This window comes from Cyprinodon variegatus, unplaced genomic scaffold (genome assembly GCF_000732505.1).
Source record: "Cyprinodon variegatus isolate N-32 unplaced genomic scaffold, C_variegatus-1.0 Scaffold358, whole genome shotgun sequence".
Taxonomy (NCBI): Eukaryota; Metazoa; Chordata; class Actinopteri; order Cyprinodontiformes; family Cyprinodontidae; genus Cyprinodon; species Cyprinodon variegatus.
Genome location: NW_015150811.1, coordinates 292,666 through 303,484, shown reverse-complemented (window position 1 = coordinate 303,484; position 10,819 = coordinate 292,666).

The following is a 10,819-nucleotide window of genomic DNA, read 5'->3' as shown; positions in this document are numbered from 1 at the left end:
AATGTCTCCAACGTGAGATCAATGAAGTTTAGTTATTATTATTAAAAGATCACAGCATCTTCATGTGTCTTAAAACTTTGTATTAAGTTGCAAAATTCTTAGCTCGTTTTGGCCTGTTCCTGTGCAACCTGGATTCTGGAAAACTGATTATGTTGACAAGCATTAGAGCGATTATTCTCAGCTCACTCTCAGCAAGAAAGCAAATTGGTTAGATTGAGATTTCATGTCAGTTGTTTTCAGCTCATCCCTGGTTCTGTGTCATACTTCCTGGAGCGTTTAACTGTCTCATATTAGGACATGTTTTTGTGGATGTCTAAACAGATGTTTGGCATTGTAGAAAATTGGGTATGCCTTTAAATCGAATGTATTTATATGTGCCAATGTTTGCTTTCTGGATCGCAGAGGGAGACTAAATGTGCAGATGAATGCATTCCGTAAGATCCCTCTGAGGAGTGGAGGCCTTTGCTTGTATCAGCATCAACATAAGAAAAAAAAACAAACAATGCTGGCTGTCTAGAGGTCCAAATGCACAAAACATGGATTTTTTTTTTCTGATTTTAAATCTGCTAACCCCAACAGATATGAGTCTATTTAAAAAAAAATCACAAAGCTATTATCAAAACACAAAATGAATGCTCTAAATTACCTGTGACATGCTGTTCACCACCATCTCCATATATTTTGTACACCATGTGCATTCACGAGCTGTAAAGGATGCAGAAGCAGTCTGATGTTTGCTTAGCATTTGCGCTTTTCCGTAGCCGGCTAGAACAAACTCAGACAAAGTGATCCTGTATATAACAAGGGCATGCAAAGACAGATCGGTTTTGTTTAAAGATGAAAGATAATTTATTTACATATACAAATATGTGTTACGACTAGAGAAACTGTGTTCCTACGCTGAGTGTGTGAGTGACAAATCCTATTCAGATGTCTTGTATTTGAACAATATTATAATATTTGCTATTAATATGATTATTGTGCCAAAGGGGTAAGAGGTGTCTAGTTTACTAGATTGTGGGTAAAAATATGTGGTTTCATAAAAAAAAGAAAAAAATGTAAATTGTTTCTATTGTTTTGGATACATTTTAGATAAATATTTCATATTTTTCAGTGTAAAAGCAATATTATCTATATGTATACTAGGTCCACATCTCTAGGATTTTTTTTTTGTTTTTTAACTGATTAGATTAGAGACTTTTATTCTAATTCCTCTTTGATACCTGTACAAGGAAGGTTGGTTTGATAGGTTAAAAATCTTGCTTTGTTAAACTCTGCTTCTTTTTTTTTTTACTTTATTTTATCACTCATGTTTTACTCATTTCTATTTCTAAACTCTCTTTATTCAGTCAAATTTAATTGAGTATGTAGTGTGTAAAGTGATGTCTTATTGTAAAATAGGTCAAAAATAATGAAACCAACGAGCCCAAAACAAGGAAAAAGGCTGATAAACATTAGCACACACATAAAAACCTACCCATATTTTCACGATCATAAGGCGCACCTTACTAAAAGACGCAGTCTCAGTTATGTGTGCCATTACTGTATTTAACTCACACATAAGGCGCACCGGATTATAGGGCGCGGGTTTTATATACCGGTACATATCCTCTACTACGTTTAAATACCTCTACTGCGTATTTAAACGTAGAGTGGGAGCAAAACTGAGTATGTTTGTGTTTTATTCATGTATTTATTACAAAGTATTAATCAAACCTTGGAGCTGGCCATGAGACAGACACATCGCTGATGACACAGAGTGCTGTGATCACTCCTCTGAAACAGTTTATTGACGCATAAATTAACTTAAAATGCAGAAATCTGCCGGCAGAATTTAGATGAAAAACACCTACCAGCCGCCGCGGTGAACCGCGAGGAGGCGACCCGGCCAGAGACTGCTGTTGAATGGGATTCCTACTGACAGTGCACCGCTGGTATGTGGGGGTCTGAGCAGCTCTGACAGAAAGAATATTGGAAGATGGGATTGTAATCTGGATGATTAAGTTTTCAGGTCGACTTTCTCACTTAAAAACATATTAAAACTACTTTATTCCCACTGATCACAGCAAATATAGCTGCAAGGCAAAGAAAGGATAGAGTAGCTCCGCCCAACGCGTGTCAGACACACTTTTGCACCAGAGCAGCAAAGCTGCTTCAGCCGCACGTCAGAACTAACTAGTACAACAGCAAAAATGAAGCAGGAGACGCGATTTTGCTGTTCTTGCTGCGTCCGGTGTGAAGGTAGCATTACTTTGAACGGCCGGTTCACACCGATTTCGAGCGGTTGAAGTTCCTTTGTCAGACCTCCCGGAATAACAGCAAGCACAGCGTTCATTTGTTTCACTATGTTTTTCACATTGGCTGTGAGATGGGCCCGCATGGAGTCACAGATTAACAGCGATGGTGATGCGTGGAAAAAAACACCTGGTCTCCTTACATACACCTGCCTCAGCCACTCTTTCATCATCTCCTCAATGAGGAGATGAGGAGTTCTGCATAAAGCACATAGCTGTTCTTTTATACACAATCCACCCCCTCACTTCCCCCTTTAAGATTCTCATGGTGGTCTCAACAACGTCCGCAGTAACACACATAGGGCGCACCGCACTATAGGGCGCGCCGCACATTTTGAGGGAAAAAAAAGACGTTTATATGCGCCTTATAGTCGCGAAAATACGGTACTTTTGCTTGCAAAACATTTACAACATACAACCTGTTACCTGAAACAAAAAATCCATATCAGGTTTCTACAGATACTTTGAAATGTTTTAAAATTTTAGTAAAATTGTTGTCATTTCCTTTCCTTCTATTTTATCAAGAATCCTGATTTTGGGTGGTTTTGAAGGTTTGCAAACATATCAAAAATTCCTGTCAAATTACCCTATTGTAGAGTCAATTCATCTTTGGCTAGTCAGAATTTGGTTAGAGGACCCCCCCATCAGGAAACAGCTTTTTGAGATCAGGGTACTTAATGCAAGATATGCATGTTCAGAGAGGGCAGTCGGAATTAAATCTGACCAGTTTTTTAGCTGTTGTCATCTTTATGTATCAAAAGATCTACAGTCTAGTTTTTCATTACAGCTATAATGTCAAGGTTTAGTCCTGCATACACTAGTAGCGATCAGTAAAAGGCTGATCTTTGTTCTGTTAGGAATGATTTTGTGTGCATGCAATTCGAACACATGCAGTATAAAAAAATTAATTTGCTTTCAGAACGTCAAGCTGTTAATGTTTTTCCTTGTTGCCTCCAGACCAGCAGGGGGCATCAAGCAGCAGCACTGTCAGCTGGTACCTTCTGGTATGTGAAACACTAAAGCCCCAAACAATGAGAAACACGTATAAGAATAGTTTTTGAAAGATTTGGTTCAGGTTAATACCTTTTATTACTTTAAATAGAAACAAATGATTATAGTTTTTTATGGAGAAGACTTTAACCCTGCATTTTTGGTTGTTTTGCATTTTAACACTTCTTTTTTTGGAACACTCAGACTACAACTGCCAATTTACAGTGAAAATCTTCACTCAGATATGGATAGTTGTATTAAGAAATATGAGTTGGAGAAGCCATCAATTAAATAGAAAATAAGAAGGAATAATGCATCTGTATTAAAAGTGAGCTGTTAATTGGAGGGGATGATTAGTTTGCTGCTGTCATGAAAGAGTTCAGATTAGGTTCAGGGATGAAACAAAAAGCTTGCTTCAGCACGGGAGCCTCATGGGTGACGTGTTGCTGCATCTGCAGGAAACAAGGATTCATCTCTGACAGATTGGTTTGTAATTTATTGGCTCTATAATGCAGACCATGTACAAAGGTTATTAATAAATTATTTTAAAAAACTAAACAGTACACCTTGGTTCTAAATACTATAGTGTTTAAAGTCTTATAAATGATGTAGTTGATACTATACTTGAAGTAATGCACCATTTAGATCAAATTGATTTTATTTGGCAGATGAAGGCATTAAGCTCTTTATCAAAATTAAATTGGACATAAGTTTCAACAGTTTTTTTTTTTCCACTTTGACTCATTTTCTTAGATACACTCTAATAAATTGGACTGATAATCCCTGTACTTCAACATTCTCTAATCCAGACATGCTCATCTATTTAGCTGGTGAAAAAAATAAATACATATTTTAAACCCCTTGAATGGACAAAAAAAAAAGACTAACAGTCCCGGTCCTTGCAATCTCACTTTAAAAGGTCAGTTGATCCTGATTTTGTGTCTCTTGTTTTTTTCCTGCATTATTTCAACAGGCTTTTGGGCTTTTAGGTTGATTTGATGACGTGGTGATGACATAGGCTTTAGTTCAGAGAGAGGGTCTTATTGAATTGTCTTTGTGTAAAACCCCAATCTCTCCATTAGGTCTGACAATGGTTCAGTTTAGCAAAGACCATTAACTTTCTGCACAGGGGAGGCATGTGATGAACCAGTTTGCTCTCACGAAGATCACAGATCGGCTAAACACTTTTAAAATGTTTGGGGTAAGCATTCTACAATCTGTTAGTCAGATGTTCACCATGTGTATCCAGGCTGTCTGTCTTATTTATAACTCTTATATAACACATATCAACTGGGCAGCAAACTCTATTATATTTAGGATCCAAGGCTTATGTTTAAGGTTAAAGTTAGGGGTAAAATATCCATCCATCCATTTTCTGTCACGCTTATCCCTGCTGGGGGTTTGCTAGGATGCTGGTGCCTCTGTCCAGCTGTCAATATGAGGGGTCCACCCTGGACGGGTCGCCAGTCTATCCCAGGGCAAACAAAGAGACAAACAAGCATTCACACACACACTCACACCTAAGGAGAATCTAGAGAAGCCAATTAACCTAACAGTCATGTTTTTGGACTGTGGGAGGAAGCCGGAGTAACCAGAGAGAACCAAAGCATGCTCAGGGAGAACATGAAAACTCCATGCGGAAAGACCCTGGGTGGACCCAAGGTGTAAAATGTTGTTTTTATATTAGTCCAGCCCCAGCGTTTTAGATTTTAAGCTAAAGAGGACAAAATGTAGTCCTGATTTTCTACAATAAGGGAATTAACCTTTTAATAAAAAAAAGTTTAAAAGCTTAAATTGAAACAGAAACTTTGGAAACTCATCCAAATAAGAAATTGAAAACTTGTTTGTGCTACACACAACTAACAAATAACTTTGAAGAATTAATTGTCTGATGCTTGATCGTTCCTGAGGCTCTGCTGCCATTTGAATCCATTTTAAAAAACCTCCACTTCTCATATCTGCATGTGAGCAGATTTTATATTATTTATTTGAGTGATGCATGTCTGATTTATTTAGTTTTACATATATCGCAAAGGTTCACAATATTGCAAGTGATGCCCAGAAGGAGTAGGCAGAAACAAAAAGCCTATTTGCACCTCTGTTACAGTGAGAGCTGAGACTATGGAGCAAATGTACCCTGCCTGTTTATTAGGATGCTATGATTCAGGATAACAGATCTGCGTTTACTGTGTAAACACCACTTAGACATCCGTTTGTGCAATTTGTCAGAACACACCTGGAAAGATGTGTTTTGGATGCTCCATTTAACGCTATCATGTAATTATGATAATGAACATTCTTGTGAGGGTAATTTGGATCGATGCTGTAATTGTTTATGTTAGATTATTATTGTACATCCATCTAGTAAAGCTCATGATGCTCTCGTTCCCCTGCATTTAGGTAGGGTTTGTGTATTTTCTCCCTATGCTCTTTTTAACAAAAAAAAAACATTCATTATTCAGGAAAAAAAACCAAAAAACTTTTGTTTATTCTTTTTAAGTTATATACACTTAAAAGTTGCAAAAAATATTTTGAAACTAAGTATCTATTCAAAGCAATTTTAACAGGACTACAATTGCATAGAATTAACTAGAATATGATTGAGAAGTTATTAAAAATGGAAAAAAACTGACAGATATTTTAGGTTCATTATATACAGAGGTATACATTTCAAACACTTATCTTAATTGTTTTGCACACTAACCCTTCAGTGATTTATAGTTTTTTGCAATAAAACCAGTATCACAATGATCAACTTCTAAGTACCATAAGATAAGCCTCTTCAGGTTTAAGACACTAAGATTCAAACCTTTGATTACATGAAAAGATGCATATAATGTTGCTCTACTTGAAGACTTTGGATAAATATTGCTCCAGGCTGTAAAAGTAACAAAACTCAAGGCTTTGAGGTTGACTTATAGCATCTAGAAATAGTATTTTTGTAAATGTTGCTGTTTTTTAGTCTTGACTTTATTCAATTAAGACACTTTATGAACATCATAACGCTCATCTATGTGCAATGAAAACCCAAGAAAGTTATGTTGTAAAGAAAGAGGGCAACAAGGAGTTTAGACTATATGGTAAATTTATAATAGGGATAAGGAAGGAGGCTGTATCTATTAATTTACCTTAAATATGTGTATGAAAATGAGATACTGTAGGTGTCGAGTCATTTTATGAGCTTGTGTAACAGATCGTTGCAGGATTATGTTTCGAAAATGTGGATTTATGCTTGATAAAATTACTTTTTTACTGCTTTCTTCTATTTAAATGCAAAAGTAAACATTGAGAAAATTAAAGAAACACTTGTTTGATTGTTTTATATTATTCACACACAGATGATCTCCTTTGAATTACTGCCATGGGAAAAATCTGATGGGACAATCATTAATATCCCTGACCAGTCTACTTTCAGTAGTGTAAGCTATATAAATAGATTATATTTTGTCTATAAAAGCAATGTTTACCCTCTCAATGCTCCATCGAGATAATCAAAACTATCTGCTGTGATTACAGACTTTAGCCATTGCAAGACTTTACCCACTTGTGAGCAAATGTGAATCGTTGTTTTTCCTGCTGCAAATGACCTGAGCAGAGAAATAAATTGCTCTCACAACAACTGCTCATCAACATATAAATTACGGCTGAATGCTGTGTTCCAGTCTGTTTAAAGCTTAGATTTATCCTCAAACTATAATTGAACTGGCGCTCATCAGAGTGGCAATATTCAGGCTTTAATTTGATCAAAGGAAAATGATGATGAGTTATCATAAACTTATTGGGAGAGAAGTGGAATGAGTTAAATTCTCTCTAGTAAGTGTGCAGAATTTATTAGCCTGTTTTACTTCAGAATTTCTGTGGAAGTGCTTATTAAACTCTACACAGAAATTGACTGCTTCTGATTTTTAAAAGATGATTATCTTGAAGTTAAGGCTGCTGGTTTTTCATTGATTCAGTGTTAGCATGCTGCTTTAAAGAGCTGCTTTTTATTATATATATAAAAATGAAGCAGAGTATTAATTAAACTCCAATTACATTTAAAGGAGGTTGATGGAAAATTAGAAAAATCTCTTGGAAGCTATTATAGTGCCAAAAACCTCAATGTTAAGCCATGTCACTTATCTTCCTAATGAGAAGTGAAATTGCTTAGTAATTGATTTAATTTGTTTTAATTTATCCTCTGTTTGAGAGCTGTATAATGTATTTTGTAATTTGTTAGATGGCTTTAATAATTAGTATTTATTAACGATTTCCACAACTTGAAATAGTCAAATCTAGTAATTTTCTATACTATCTAGAGCATTTAAATTAGGATTGTTCTTATTAGGTTTCAGGGAATTATTATACCAATTATAACCATAGTTAATTTTTGTCCATTTAGGGGAATTAAATTCCACAATGTGTGTGCTGAAATAGGGGCTTTGAACTGTTTCACCAGGTCCCAGAGCTATTTTAGCCAAATCAGAGCTCTTCTGATCACCAGTAAAGCGCATCTTCTCTTCCTGACTCTTTGAGGCTTAAATCAAAACATGGCCAGTGCATATGGCTGAGAGAAGAAAGAAAAGGAAAGCCTATTTAGGTATTTTTATACCTTGAACATAGCATTGATGACTAAAATCTTTCTGTAACTTAAAATTATGTATGCAAAAGAGCATGTCTGCCTCAGTTTGATCAAAGCTAAAGCCAAAAAAAATCAACAATACAAAAAAAGTTCTCCAAATACTTTCCAAAACATTTATGACATTGCAGTGACATCTGAGCATGGTTCTGGTTAATGAATTTGGGATTGGTATGTCCAGAGTATTTTTAACTGAAAGTACCTCTTTATATGTTTTCATTATGAAACCATCTTCATTATATTGTAATGTACTCCTACCTGTATATTCTTTCATGTAACATATTGACAAAAACTACTGCATAACAGTAAAGGTGTACTTTACCTTCATACTCTTTCCCTGATAAAATCTTAAAAGTGTTAAAAATGCTTTTGTATTAACCTGAGATTTTTGAATCAACGACAGCTCAAAGACTCTGAGTATGTCTCTTGCAGATTTGCACTAGAGGTTGATTCATTTAGCATCAGTTGGAGCTAAGTCTTTTCATTTTGATCCATGTTTTTCTTTGTTTTCTAGTTTTATTGGTTTAATTCCTATTTTATTGTGTTTTCTGGATGTATTTGAGTTCTTAGGTATTTCTTGATTGCCCTCTGTTGTCCTCATGTGTTGGTCTCATTTTCCCGAGCTCCTTTCTGGAATCCTTTGTTCACACCTGCTCCCAGTCAGCTCATTAGTCCTGTCTTTGTTCTGTCTCCTATATATACCCTCCCTGTGAAGTTCCTCTGGTTTTTGGTTCCTTGCATTTTGTACTTTAGTTTTTGGATTTTTGCCTTAGTTATTTAATTAAATCTACAATAACTAACCTCTGCCTCCTCAACTCTGCATTTGGGTCCTCAAAACCTGAACCCAACCGTGACAGTGAAAACTTAAACCAGGACCATGACAGAATCTTTGCCCTAATCTTAAATAGTTGGTAACTACTTTTTTTTTTAACTGATCCTTAACAAATCAGCCTCTAGTAATGCAAATCTGCAACATACCCTAATAGTCTTTAAGCTGTTGTTGGTTTTTTAAGTTTGGCTTAATACAAAAGCATAAAACACTTTTAAGAATTTATCAGGGAATGTGTATGAAAATAAACAGTGACAGAGAAGTTAATGTTAAGAAGTTGGTAACTATTTAGCTGATGACCTGCTAGAGCAGCAACGCAGAGCATATGTGCTGATTCCACATCCAGTAGAACAGAGAGGGAAGAGGAGAATCCCTTCTTACACTTCTCTGGTTTCTATTTCTAAACTTTACCATTATGCACTCCTTTCTGTTGTTCTATCACATAAACCCCTATAATATATGTTAATTTTTATGTCATAACAAAATGTGAATAAAATTCACGAGGTGTGAACATTTAAGCAAGCACTTCTCTGCTATGACTGTCATCCAATCCTGTTTTTTCTTCATGCTTAACATGTAGTGCAAAATGAACCTTGGTGAGCCAGAAAGAACTAGGATGTGTTGGTTAAGGGAAGAAGTAAATGCAGTCTTTAGTTGGCCAAGTCTTGCTCACAGTGTGCTGCTGCTGTAGAGTGGCACTAACTAAAGTTTGACTCACCGCAGTCCAAAAGCTGCCTGCTGGGCAGTAAGAGGTAGCCAACTTAGAATATAAACATTCTCACAGGAAACTTCTTATTATAACTAAAAGCTCTAAAAAAATTTTATTTTTTTTTTTTGTTTTTTGTTGTTATTATTTTCTGTTCTTTTGGTTTAATGACCACCAAAGGGTGATCCTGGAGAAAAGAACTGGGACATAGATTCTGTTGTGGGGAGACTAAAATCAAAGTTTGCCATTTTGAAATAATGTCCGATGCCATTGATAATCATTGTGTAAGTGAACAACAAATTACATTTTAATTATTATTGTTATTAAAAAAATCTGTTTGACTTTCTGTCTCGTCATGTTTTTATTTCTAATTTTTGTCCTGAAAGGCAGCATGTAAGACATTCATCTTCAACCTGCATTAGAACTTTTACAATGGATAGGATGTGGCCTTATAATCTCATAGCAGTTTATAATGTATTATACAATCAATAAATAGAGCTTTAATTGTTCACTTTATCTCATTGTATTAATCCATTAACATCTGTATTCTAATGAACAATGTTTACACTAAAAATCCTGTTTGATCTTATCTGAATGAAAATACTTGAACTTTTCCTGCAGCTTATTGAACATAAAATACAAATGAAAGGCTTATTTTTGCTTATTTTTCAAGAGATTACGAGCAACAAAAGAAAAGGAAGTGACCTCTGTATGGTTTGGATCTAGTAAATCATTCAAACACAGATACATACTTTGATTCAAGCTATTCTAATGTAGCTCTGGATGTATTTTTAGGGTAATTCTCATGCTGGAATAAAGAAAATGTTATCTAGTTAGGTAATTTTATTTTAAAAGTAAAAAGAATTTAAGGGCCTGATTATCAATGACTCCAAACAAGGGGGCTATGTTCCAAAGCAAAAAGTATTTTTTGAGCATTTAATAATTGGACATTGGAAAAACCAGATTGGATCTGCCTTAATGAATACACAGATTGCATGTTCTATTGGTTGGTGTGTTTGAGAGTGGTCATAAAAGAAGGATGGTGTTCTAAGCCATGTAGTTGGAGGTAATTATGACAAATATTTCAAAAATAATAATCATATATCGCTTAGGGAGCACGGATCTCCGCCAAGCAGCACATTTCCCCCATATTGTGTCTTACACCTATTGCTAAAACCTGTACATGATCTGGATCATTATCAACATTTTAATGAATTGTTCCTTGGCATGAGGCGCATCTCTAGCCTGGGTGCCATTCCGAACTTAGTCCCGCCCACAACGTTTGAGGTCGGGAAGTTCGGTCTGGCATTGCTCAGTAGTAGCGCGAGTATGCTCGCACAATATCTGGCGGGCCAATCAAATTATCAGGGTGGGCTATATAC